The following is a 13,429-nucleotide window of genomic DNA, read 5'->3' as shown; positions in this document are numbered from 1 at the left end:
ATATAAAGGCAAACTATTTAAAAATAGTCATGTGCAAATCAAATAAAATTCAATTTCTCCTGCAGGGAAATTCTCTAATGCTAAACTGAGGATTCAAATGAAGTCAGAGACGTTAAGCAAAAGGTGTCAGCAAGTAAAGCTCCTAAGGGCAGAACCAAATGAAGGTTCAATTGAGTAAATGAGAAGGATTTGCTCAAACGCCTTACTCTTTGAGCAGGGGAAGTAACAGGTACCAGGTCTCACAAGCTTGAAATGGGGTATCTGCTTTCAAACAAGTGGAAAAGCATATCTGATTCTTCCTAGCTCTACTATACACAATTAAACATCCAATCTACAGAGCAGAACAACTCCCTTCGGTTCCCAAGAGGTTGGGGCCAATCAAAATCCAGCATTTCCAGATGGCGTCATCCTCCTCCACAGTGATAGCACAAGTAAACTCATAGCTGCATGGCCTTCAGAAGTTATCCTGCAAAGGATGATATGTCACGGTTAGCCTGCCCCAGACACAGTCGTAGACATTCAACTTTCGGTGGAACTCACATCATTAAACAATTCACACAGAAACAGCAACAATTATAACTACCATAGCTTGTCTCCTTAAACAAGAGAAAAGTGAAGAGAGCACAGCATACAAAAACACATTTGAAGTATTAGCATGAGTAGTTGAACTGAGGCCTACATTGACTATGGCTAACATAATGTAAACACTCTTTAATTATGGTTAACTATAACATGAATGTCACACCTTTAATATGGATACATATAATACCTGTGTTAAGCAAAATGAAAAATAGTGACAAAGAGCCATTAATTTCTGCCCTCTGATGGCTCAAAGAGCCATATCACACAAACATTCATAAGTCCCTCATGACTGTTTGAGATTTCTGCTGCTTACATCTAGATGCTCAATGTCTTTGAGCTTGTCATAAATGTGACACTGCAGCTCTTCAAGCTCTATTTCTTTTCTCTTTAATTTTCTCCCACTTTACTGTTACCAATTCTCCTCTCTTGCCCTTTTCCTGTTACCAATTCTCCTCTCTTGCTCTTTGAAACACTTGTTTCAGTCAGCCCTCCAATCCAGCTCATACACAAAAATGAAGAGATAGCTATAATGTCAATAATTATATGGTTAGCCCAGAACCATCTTTTGCTAAATGCTCCCAGAACTGAGGGGGATATTAGCAACAACTTGCGATAATTATCGCAAATCGTGCTTAGCGCAGTTTTTTTATTGACGCCTATCTGGATATTATCGCGAAAATAACACACTGTTAGCAACGTTTATCTCCAATGCGATAAAATATCCAGCGATAGCGGCTAAATGCGTGAATATAGCTGGAAATCCAGCGATATTCACGCATTAACTCCATGGTGGACTTAGCCTGACAATCCACCTCCCATTGAAGAAACAGGTGAGTCATGTTTTTAGCAGGTTTTAAATTCTAGCGATAATCATGTTTAGCGTGACTTTTTTCATCGCTTCGCCTGCTTTGCTAATAGGGGGAAGTTGTGTTAGCGACTGTTTTCAGTCACTTTTAGTTGGGAACGCCTACCTTGCATGTCATTAGCGATAACTATCGCTGGCATGCAAGGCGACAGGAAAACCGGCCGCTATGACCAGAAAGCTGTCGCTAACGCCTGTTAGCAACAGCTTGCTGATAGGGCGATAAAAGAAATGTCGCTTTAGCGGCAAAAATTGCTGCTAAAGCAACAATAAGGCCCTTGGAAATATGCCCCTGAATTCCTTCTGATTGCCCCCTACAACCACTCTGCACCTACCCTAGACTGGCTTAAGAACTCACAGCTCTTGGACAAATACCTAAATATGCAAGCTCACATCAGTGCTACTATTAGGGAAGTCAACTTTCAACTTAACACCCTAAAGAAAATCAAGCATTTCCTTCCAGCTGAAGACATCCGGCCTGCAGTACAATCACTGGTTATCTCGCGACTGGAATATGGTTTAGTGACCCTTGCTGGGCTTCCTAAAGTGTGCTGTCCCCCGCTCAGATCGACCTTCAACGCATCGGCCAGGCTCATCACAGGCTCCAAAAAACACAATCACATTACCCCTGACTTTATGCAACTCAATTGGCTGTCTGTTGAAGCTAGGATATATTTTAAGGTAGCCTGCCTAGTGCATAAAGCATTACATTACAGCACTCCGGCTTAATTGGCGAACAAGCTTGTACTTTCTGGCTCTTGTCGGAACTTAAGAAGTACGTCTGCCCTACTTTTGAAACCTCCCAAATTCGAAAAGAACTTACAATTGTGCCTTCTCCGGTCTTGCTCCTAGAATTTGGAATGCTCTTCCTCCCGAGATCAGAGCCAATCCTTACACTGCATCTTTCAAGAAACATGCCAAATGGATATTCCTGAATAAACATTAACAGCATCAACCTGTATACCTTCTCAAGCCCCCCTATTTACAGATTTGATATGTATTTTCCATGGTGTTGAGATTTATTTTATGCTTGTCTGTTAAATTGTTAGTTCGCTCAGGGGCTCGTCTGAAACTGTACTAGTTGGGCCGGGCCTTGCCCGTTTACCCCCTTTTGTTTGACAGTGTGTTGACTTATCCATGTCATTTGTTCCACTGTGCTGGTTTTATTCATGCTTTTGCCACTTTGTACAGCGCATCGATACCCGCAAGGCTCATGTTTGCGATTTATAATACTTTCCAAATAAATAAATAGTCCCCAATATTACACTACCTATACCACTAAACAAATTATCTATTGCGGAAAAACCCTTCTCAATAGCCCCCCAGACACCTGATGCTTCCAACTCCTTCAAATCTTCCAAAATCCTAGTACTGTTATTTACAACTTTGTAAATCTCTTTGTTCTGATTCGGCAGGTACTTGTACTACTGCTGAATGCGTAACATGCAACAGACTCCGCCATCTTTTGTGAGTAAGATATTTAAAGCAAGCTTATACTGTAAAACCATGGCCTTAATGGCCACATATTCTGACTTATTAGCAGACAACATTCCTGCAGTGTTGGATGCAAGTTGATCAACCAAAGTAGATAGCTTGATAATATTCAGGTCTTTCAAAACTGCTCCTACAGAAGGAATCAGAGCACAAAATGTGTCTCCTAATATTTCCAAAGCACTACGCTTGTGTCTTCAATGAAAGACCACTCCTTTATCAACCAGTTTATCAACATGATACACCTTAGGAAACAATGAAGCTAGGTAACATCTGCCTACCCAATTTGCAGGAAGGTGATTCTTCCCACACATATATTAAACTCCAGGAATGAAAGGATCCCTTCCACCAAACTCCTGTACTCCCAGAACGTTGAATGTCTGCAAGTATTCATGTCAACCCATCATCTAAGTATTTGTAATATTTTCCTTTCTTCTAGTAAAACAAAGTTTTCCATGTTTTTGCCAATCCAAACTCAACATTGGGTGTAACTCATCATCCTTTAGCTTTCCTCGCTCTTTGTCCCCACTCTGTCTGAGATCCTCTCTTTACCTTGTGCTCAATTCCTTGCCTTCTGACCTCCAATTCTTTAAAGAACACTTTCTAAGGTGTAGTCATTTTACATATCAACCCTTCTTTCTGAGCACTGGAAACATCAATCTTTCGCAGAGACCTAAATAAATGCCATACTGTATCCATGTATCTAGCATTACAATAAGGATTCAAATGTTTATACATGGGGACCTGTTCAAGGACCAGGTCAACCTTTGACAAATAACATTCAAAACAACCTGGATAATAAAGAAGACTAAGCATTTTACTGTAAGACAAAGGGTCTGTGAGGGGTAAATGATGGTAGGTCACCGCAGTAGATGCAGGCAAGTAAACACAGATAATGAAACAATACCTATGCATGACTTTAGAATATTCATGCAACAGAAAACATTGTTCCTATAGTTCATAAGGATTCTTCTACATGTAATATAATAATAAATATATATTGGTGGCCCTCTTGCTGCCGCCTCTCCTTAGGGCCCCTGCTCTCCAGGCTTGCCATCGCTCCTCAGGCTTGACCAGGCTTGCCCTCGCTCTCCAGGCTTGCCCAGGTTTGCCCTCGCTCTCCCCCACTCCGCTTACCCGCTCTTTCCAAACCCCTCCTCTGCTCCCCGCCCTTGCTGTCCTGCGGCCCGCCCCCTTCTCCTATCTCCCGCCCCCCATTCGCCACCCCAATCCCGCCTCCCAGCTGCTCCTCCTTCCCACTGTTTAGAGCAGGATCCCTGCAGGGGCCCCTGACGAAGGGTTACCCCGCTTAACCCGAAATGCAATGGGCATGAAGTAATGCTAATGAATTTCTCATGATTACAATGAATCTGCGAAAATAGTGAATAATGACATCAACTTGAAATGAATAAAATGATTGGATGATCTAAACCAGTGTCTGATTCTCTACTTGGAAGATACTTAAATAAGTGAAGAAATCCTGCAGTTTCATGTTGAATGAGCGCACCCTTCGTGATCTTCCCATCACATTCTCTCTCAACAATTTAAGGCACTGCAAGGCACAGTGCGACAAGGATTGCGCCAAACAAAACTTTTTGATACAATTGGTTCCTCACAAAAGGAGTGCACGGAGATAACAACAACCACACCTCCTTCCCACTTCGCCATAAATGGCGGGGACCGTGCATACGCGCAGCGGCCACACGCAGCGGGCGCGCCGAAGGCAAGCCCGTCTACGCCCATCCGTGCCTGGACCGCGCCCAGCGCCAGAACCCCTGGACCCTGCCAGAGCCAGCCAACCCGACTGAGCTACGACGCCGCCACGCTCCACGCACTCAACACCGGCCGACATCCAGCCTGCTACCAAGCCACCCCGAAACGCAAGCCAACATCCAGCCTTCACCTGCCACGCCTGCTACTTCACCTGCACTCGGTCCTGCACTGCGCCAGCCAAAACAGCTGCCAACAACAACCACCTCTAGTGCATCCTGCTCAACACCTGCTCCATCCACAGGCACGCAGTCCAACTATGGGACCTCCTGGAAAAAAAAGGCACCAGACGTCGCCTTCTTCACGGAAAACTGGATGAACGCCTCCTCAGCCCCCGACATCGCCATTGCCATCCCGGACAGCTACAAGATCATCAGGAGGGACCACGTCAACCAGACTGGAGGAGGCATCGTCATCACCCACAGAAACACTATCCGCATCACGACCAACACAGAAGACAACCTCGCCACTGCAGAGCACCTGCACTTCCAAATTCACACCGACCCCAAGACCACCCTCAGAGGAACCCTCATCTACAGACCCCCGGGACCATGCTCACATGTCAACAAGGCCATCGCAGACTTCATCAGCCCACTCGCCCTCGCCTCCCCCGACTACATCCTCATAGGAGACCTCAATTTCCACCTGGAGAATGACCAGGACAACAACACCACTGCCCTACTAGACAACCTCGTCAACCTCGGATTCAAGCAACTGGTCAACACCCCCACCCATTACGCCGGCCACACGCTCGACCCTGTCTTCTCCTCCAGCAACCACATCTCCTTCAGCCACACCACCGAGCTCCACTGGACCGACCACAGCTGCGTACACTTCAACTTCAGGAAAGCAACGACCCACGACCGACCTCAACAAACCCCCGAAGATGCTGGAGCAAGATCACCACCGACCAACTCACCACCTCCTTGCGCCTAAACCCTCCCACCAACACAACGGACCCCAACGAAGGAGCCCGCAATCTCACACAGTGGATCACCGACTGCATCGACACCCTTGCTTCACTGAAAAACCCTCCCAGCAACCTCAACAGCAAGAAAGCAGCGTGGTTCACCAACGATCTCAAAGATTCCAAGAAATCCTGCCGTGACCTCGAGAAAGCCTGGCGCCACAACCAGTCAATGGACAACATGACAGCCCTCAAGAACGCCACCCGGAAACACCACCAGCTGATCCGCACCACCAAAAGGTCATCCTTCAGAGGACGACTGGACAACAACACCCACAACAGCAAGGAACTCTTCAACGACATGAAAGAGCTCTCCAACCCCAACGCCAGCAACAACGACATCACACCTTCTCAAGACCTCTGCAACTCTCTGGCCACCTTTTTTCACCATAAGATCGTTGTCATACACGACAGCTTCGGCACTCAGAACACGTACCCCACCACCGAACCTACACCCCCCACCACCACCATGTGCGCCTGGACTCAGGTCAGCACGAAAGATACCACCCACACGATGAACACCATCCACTCGGGCTCCCCAGCCGATCCCTGCCCACACCACATCTTCAACAAAGCCGACTCCATCATCGCACCCAAACTTCAGGACATCATCAACAACTCCTTCATATCCGCCACCTTCCCGGAAAGCTGGAAGCACGCAGAGATCAGCACCCTCCTGAAAAACCCACCGCAGACCCCTCAGACCTCAAGAACATCCACCCCATCTCCCTCCTCCCCTTCCCTGCAAAAGTCATTGAGAAAACCGTCAACAAACAGCTGACAGCCTTCCTGGAGACGAACGGCTCCCTCGACCCATCGCAGTCCGGATTCCGAGCGAACCACAGCACCGAGACCGCCCTCATCGCGGCCACCGACGACATCCGGACCCTGCTGAACAACGGAGGAACCGCCGCCCTCATCCTGCCCGACCTTTCGGCTGTGTTCGACACGGTCTGCCACCGCACCCTGACAACCCGCCTCCGCCACGCCGGGATCCAAGGAAAGGCCCTGGAATGGATCACCTCCTTCCTCTCCGACAGAACCCAAAGAGTCCGTCTCCTGCCCTTCCTCGCAGAAGCCACCAAGATTATCTGCGACGTACCTCAAGGCTCCTCGCTCAGCCTTACCCTCTTCAGCGTCTACATGAGCCCCCTCGCAGCCATCGCACGCAAGCACAACCTCAACATCATCTCCTATGCCGACGATACCCAACTGATCCTCTCCCTCACCAACGACCCCACCTCCGCCAGAGCCAGCTTCCAGGACGGAATGAAAGACATCGCAGACTGGATGAAGATCAGCCGCCTGAAACTGAACTCAGACAAGACAGAAGTCCTCATCCTCGGCCCATCCATCTCCGCCTGGGACGACTCCTGGTGGTCCCCTGCTCTGGGCCCCCCACCCAAGCCCACGGACCATGCACGCAACCTGGGCTTCATCCTTGACTCCTCCCTCACGCTGGCCAAGCAAGTTAACGCCGTTACCTCCTCCTGCTTCAACACTCTCCGCATGCTCCGTAAGATCTTCCGCTGGATCCCCACTGGAACCATGAAAAAGGTCACCTAGGCCCTCGTCACCAGCCGTCTGGACTATGGGAATGCCCTCTACGCTGGGACCACCGCCAAACTACAGAAAAGACTCCAGCGCATCCAGAACACCTCAGCACGACTCGTCTTGGACATCCCCCGACAAAATCACATCTCCGCCCACCTGAGGGACCTGCACTGGCTCCCCATCAGCAAAAGGATCACGTTCAGATTCCTCACCCACGCACACAAAGCTCTCCACGACTTGGACCCCGAATACCTCAACAACCGCCTCACGTTCTACACGCCAACCCACCAGCTCCGCTCCGCCAGCCTCGCCCTCGCCACCGTCCCACGAATCCGCAGAACCACCACCGGAGGAAGATCCTTCACCTACCTGGCGGCCAAGACCTGGAACACCCTCCTCACCCACCTACGACTCACCCAGGACCATCTCTCCCTAAGGAAGCAACTCAAGACCTGGCTTTTCGAGCAGTAGCAGCCCCCCCCTACCCCAGCACATTGAGACCCTAGCGGGTGAGTAGCGCTTTTTACAAATACTCTTGATTGATTGATTGATTGATAATGCTTGCCTTTATAAGTTAAAATAGCAAGCTATGGCGAAAGCATGCTTAGCAGGAGAACATAAGCCTACTTAAAGGCAGATTATGAAAAATTGTGACTGCCAATATAGTTAATATGACTCAACATTGGGTTGGTGAAATAGACTAAATGGTTTCTTCAGAGTCAGACTTCAAGGAACACAAATATCAAAAACTAAATCAAGCTATCTTTGTCTGCTTCTACTTGTGCCCATCTGCAAAATGTTGATTACTTCGAGAAAAGTATATATTTAGCAGAAGTTATCCCTCGCCCTACACCAACGTCTTCTAAAATGACAACCCTACTCTTTTACTGGTGCCTGGGCCCTAAGATGTTTCATAAATTCAGAAAAGGTCAGCTTGTTTGTAACAGTTCACTTGAACTTGAATCAAAATCAATCAATTTTCACTGTGGTAGGCCTATTCACTGAGACTTTTCAAGCCCTTTCTATTGATTATAAGTCTTGGGTATTCTCGAGCATGGCTTGCTCTCAGCAAAATATGCAAGGAGCAGAGTGGCTTCGACTAGGCACCTGTCTTATCTTTGATCCCTTGGTTGCCGGCTGTTCATCTTCACTATCACTTTACTCACTGGTCTCTGTTTCTTCATTGACTGTCTCCTGGATGTGCTCCTCTAACACAACATCTCTCAGTCTCTCACATTTCCTTGTCTACTTCTCTCAACTTGACGTCCTTCTGCCTGCACTTCTTGGCCCTTCTTTGGGCTGAGTTATTGTTTACTGTCTTTTCAACTTGGTTCACCGTGGCTACTCTTGGCTCATTTACCACAGGCTCAGCACTGATCTCTGGTTGACTTTGAGACCCTTTGACATACTCTTCTCCCCACTCTAGTTGTCCAGGGTGCTAAGGAGCTTGACTCTGCAAAACAGTGCTTGTTGTCACCACCTATTCGCCAGCTTCTTCCACTCTTTAGGGGCAAAAAACATGTACCCATTTTGAAAGGCCACCACATTTCACAGCAGTGTTTGTCACCAGAATGACTTATAAGGGGCCATGCCAGTGGGACTCCAGACACAACCTCCTGACATATTTCTTCACCAGGACCCAGTCTACTAAGGTCATGGCACTGGTCTTAGCTTGGAAGGGGAGTTGCTTATTTGACGTGATAGAGACAGAAAACAATTCCTTAGAGTAGTCAAGAACCAAATCATCTTCAGAAGCGCAGGAGCCGTCACAGCTCAAGTCTCATGGTTCCTTCCATGAAGATTTCATGTGGGAACAGTCCTGTCCTCCGGTCAGAGGTACTTTGGAGACTCATCAGCACCAAGGGAAGAACATCCAGCTACATAAGGGATGTGGACGCACACACTTTGGCAAGTTGGTACTTCAGCATCCTGTTGATCTGTTCAACAATACCTGATGCTTCAGGACAGTAACTACAATGAAGTCTCTAATCCACTTGCTGGGCTACACACAGCATGCACATAATCTTGTTGAAATTACTCCAGTGATATGACTACAAAGAAATCGGCTGACCTAATCGGTGGACCAACTCCCACAATAACAGCTTGGCCACAGTGAGATTGTCATTCCTCGTAGTTGGATATACGTCCATCCAGTGATAAAACGCACAGTAGGTAGTGGAGCCCTTTACAAACGGGCATCTGAAAATATTGAGTTGAATACAATGGAGACCACCTGTTCTGCCTACATGACTCAGTGTCACCACGGTTCTCCTCCCTGCATTTAACTGCTCACAGATGACACATCGGTGACTATTACATGAAAAAGAGGATCATATCAATGCATCTTATTCATTCGTATCTCTCGGTATATGAGTTGGGCCATGAAGATGTTTGACCATAGGGACAACATGGCATCCAACAAGACAATGGTCTCCCGTCTTTGGAAACCCAAATTTCAACTCCATTCTTCACACACCCTGCTCTGACCCATCGCTCCTCTTCACTTTCTATAACTTCCTCCTCTAAACGCTTGATCTCCTCCCACATATCAGCAACAGTAAACAAGAGGGTTGTGGCAGCATCATTTTCAGAATCATTCGAAAGTTTCTATTGAATTTGCAAGATCCAAGAGTGCATTATTTGACTACTTCATCCATGTAGCGTTTGCCAGTGGTCCCAAAATCATCATATCCCCTCTTGTGTGCTGCACATTTTACAACTGCTGTTTCAGTGGGCAATTGCAGATCCTCAAGCAGGTCCAAAATGTAATTTCCATTTCAGATTGAACCAGAGGAAGTCAATGAACCCTCGTCAAAAGATTTAATTTACATTTCAGATAGAGCCAAAATAAGTCAATCAGCCCATCTGGGACTGTAACTGTCCAACATTGTAGACCACACTAAACCAGTATTCGTATTCAGTGAGGTTATTAGGTCAGTCACCTGTGCATAGGTCACATCACACAAAGGATTCTCCCACTACTCCTTCTAAGGTGCAAATGGCATAAACTACTTCTAAAAGTTCTCGTTCTTCTCTTAAGCAAGAGCCGTACACATACAACATATAATCAGGTTCTTCCAGAGAAACATCTTGATTGTCAGGTCTTTGTTTGGTACACACTTCTGTAACATCCAAACAGTCATGGTCAACCTCATCATCATTTTCATCAGTCACAGGTAAAGGCAACAGTGTGGCAGGGTTGTAACAGGAGCACCTCCACAGAGTGATGTTTGCGCAATGGGTATGGCTAAGTGCTGAGCTTGAGTGCAGGTGAGCAAAGATCTCAAGAGACTGTGGAACCATAGCTGTATGACTGAAGTCCATTACTATACACTCACATTATTGAATGCTGACTCTAGCTGCAGCCACGGGCTTTAGGCAGTTCAGTAATGCTGCGACTACCGGTTCAAGAATGGCAAAGAAATATGCAACAGGTCCTTCAGAAATTCCATGGGTTTGTGTGAGTACAGTGAGGGAACACCCCTCCCTTTCACTGCAATACAAAACAAAACCCTTCTAATATAGGCATTCCTAGAGCCGGGGTACAGAAGAGACATTCTCTCAGCTTGAGGAAGGGAGGCATACAAATGTTCCAGATCAGGCACTTCTTTATGGGTAAGCCTCTGTAAAGATGGTGTGTTGCCTGCCTACATCTTGCACTGTTGGTGCCACCAATAGGTCGTCGATTCACCGAACCAGGACTGAGTTGCAAGGCAGCTGCAAGTCTTGAGATTCTTTTTTAGTGTCTGATTCAAGTTTGATGGGCATTCTGTATACCCCTGAGGGACTCGGCATCATGCCAGAACTTTATTTTGGAATTGGAATACAAAGAGGAACTGATTGTCCTCATGCAGAAAAGTGGACAAGAATGCTTGGGACAGGTTGATGACCATGAACCACTCAGCATTGCAAGCTATTATTGCAACAGTAGCATGGCAGGATTTGATACCACAGGACAATGGACAACAATATTATTGACCTATTGAAAGCCCTGCATAATTCTCCATTTCTTGTTTGGTTTCTGCAAACCCATTATATGAAAATTGCAGTGGCTCCCTAAAAGTCTTTTAGGATGCCTTGCTCTAATATTGACTTTATTACGGGAGTAATTCCAGCCACTTTCTCTGGTGAGAGGTACCAGGGCATTTGAGAATCCTCTGGATTCTATTTGACTATTACTCTCACAGGTTCAACATCTTTTATTAGGCCAATATCTTTCCCAGTATAATCCCATGCTTAATTCCTCTTGGAGTCTTTTAAGTCAAAGGTAAGTCTTCAGTGTCAAAGCCGGAAATAATTCAATGGATGACTTTTGTGCACTCAGTTTAAGATCTAAATCCTCATTGTGAGTCCGAAGCTCAACATCATCCAGTGAACAATAGCTCATGCAATCCAATTTGCAGAGGGGATCACAGCCAAATACATTGACTGGACTCAAATCATATATTACAAACTGATGTTCCTCTTCAAGGGAACCTATCTTCACATGGACTTTAGCTGAAACAGAATTCACAATCTACTTACAATTAGGACTTGTTTTACTAAGAGGGGTAGGTTTAGGACCGCTACAGTTCTGACAGTAGAGCTGGTGGCTTCGGCGTCAATAAGAAATGACACTGGTGGCCATTCATCTCCACATCCCCATAAGGCTGCTTTGGTCTACATTCAAAGACTGCATCAAGCACGCAATCTTCCTCCTCTCCCAGGCATCTTTAGTGTGACTGAGCGTAACCTGGATCTCTGATACTGAAGTTAAAGGTCGGGAAATGTTGGAAACTGTCATGGCTCATGAAATGTTTTTCTGAACTGTTCAGATTAACATTTTTTTTTAGTTGGTTTAACTTGCTTTTTCAGAACATATAAAACAGACAGTAAAATAGTGACCTTCAGTGGTACTGACAATGTATTAGAATATTATGATCTGCACAGCATCACTTCCAGAAGAGTAAAGATCAGAAAAACAACACATACCAAACAACCCACCCACTTCAGAAACCCAACCATCCTAAAGACATTTCCACGATCGAAAAAAGGAGGGAACACAAACAAAAACATAACAGGAAGCATCATCTCAGTCAACAAGTTACCATAAATAGGTAGCATACATGTTCCCTTTATGGTGCTGCCGGATTCCTAGCAGTCAGCCAGGTGACAGCAGGCGGCTAGGACAGAAAGCAACAGTGTTCCCGCCAGCATAGTGGAGCCAGAAATTTAGGGCAGGGCTTATCGCAGGGAAGTCTTGGCCCCCAAGATCATCCCCACGCATGTCCCACCTCATGTAGCATTTATATGGACTAGTGCAAAGTGCTGTATCTTAAGTGTGAAGTCGGTTGCCATCATTAAAGTCTTCCACAGGCTGAACTTGTTGCTTCTGGGTGATAGTCTTAAGATAGTCCTTGGCCGCCCGTGAAGTCGGTACAGGTAGGTGTGCTGTGTAAAGCATAGCATAAGAAATTCTGGCCTTTTGGAACTGTTTCTTTGATGAGTAAGAACTCTCCATGTTACCTGCACTGCTACTATAAAATCAGGGAAAAAAACAATGTTGTTGCCCTGATACATGCTGTCTTTCTTCCCGCGAGGCAATCTGAGCACTGTGTCTTTGCAGCCTTTGACACTGTCAATCACAACACTCTCCTTAACACTCTTCAACAGGAATTGGCATGGAAGGCACTGTGCTTAAATGGTTTACTTCCTTTCTCCCTGATAGATCCCAAATGATCAATATAGCGAATAGTCTTTCATCCCCTCTGGCGGTAGGTCAAGGTGTTCCCCAAGGCTCTATACTTGCACCCACATTGTTCAATCTCTATTTAGAACCACTGGGAAATCTCCTAAGTAAATCCGGGATACACTACCATCTCTATGTGGACGACACTCAAATCTATCTCAAGGTTGCCTCCACTCACGATCTCTCCATCCTAAGCTCTACTCTCGACACCATTCAAAACTGGATGTTTACTCATCAACTGATTCTGAATCCCACTAAAACTGAATTCCTCCTCCTCTCCTCCTCAATTTACCCCCCCCCGGTTCAATCATGGTTGGATCAGATGAATCTACTTAACAAAAAACCCATCATTGTTGACAGCGCAAAATCCCTTGGTGTCATACTTGACACGAAACTCAATCTACTCTCCCACATAAATTCCATTGCAAAGTCTGCTCAATACCAACTGCGCCTTCTTTGGGGGATTTGTCTCTTC

At 46.3% G+C, this 13,429-nt stretch overlaps 1 protein-coding gene across 1 annotated transcript in view; it reads left to right on the top strand.

Annotated features, from left to right (window-relative positions):
* Nucleotides 1–13,429, top strand: part of LOC147668874 (uncharacterized) — an 89,517-nt gene that overhangs the window by 62,732 nt on the left and 13,356 nt on the right. The window lies entirely within an intron of this gene.

The sequence above is a fragment of the Lissotriton vulgaris genome, unplaced genomic scaffold, assembly GCF_964263255.1.
Source record: "Lissotriton vulgaris unplaced genomic scaffold, aLisVul1.2 SCAFFOLD_2497, whole genome shotgun sequence".
Classification (NCBI taxonomy): Eukaryota; Metazoa; Chordata; class Amphibia; order Caudata; family Salamandridae; genus Lissotriton; species Lissotriton vulgaris.
The sequence above is the reverse complement of the archived record's forward strand: the minus strand, read 5'-3'. Positions and strand labels throughout refer to the sequence as shown.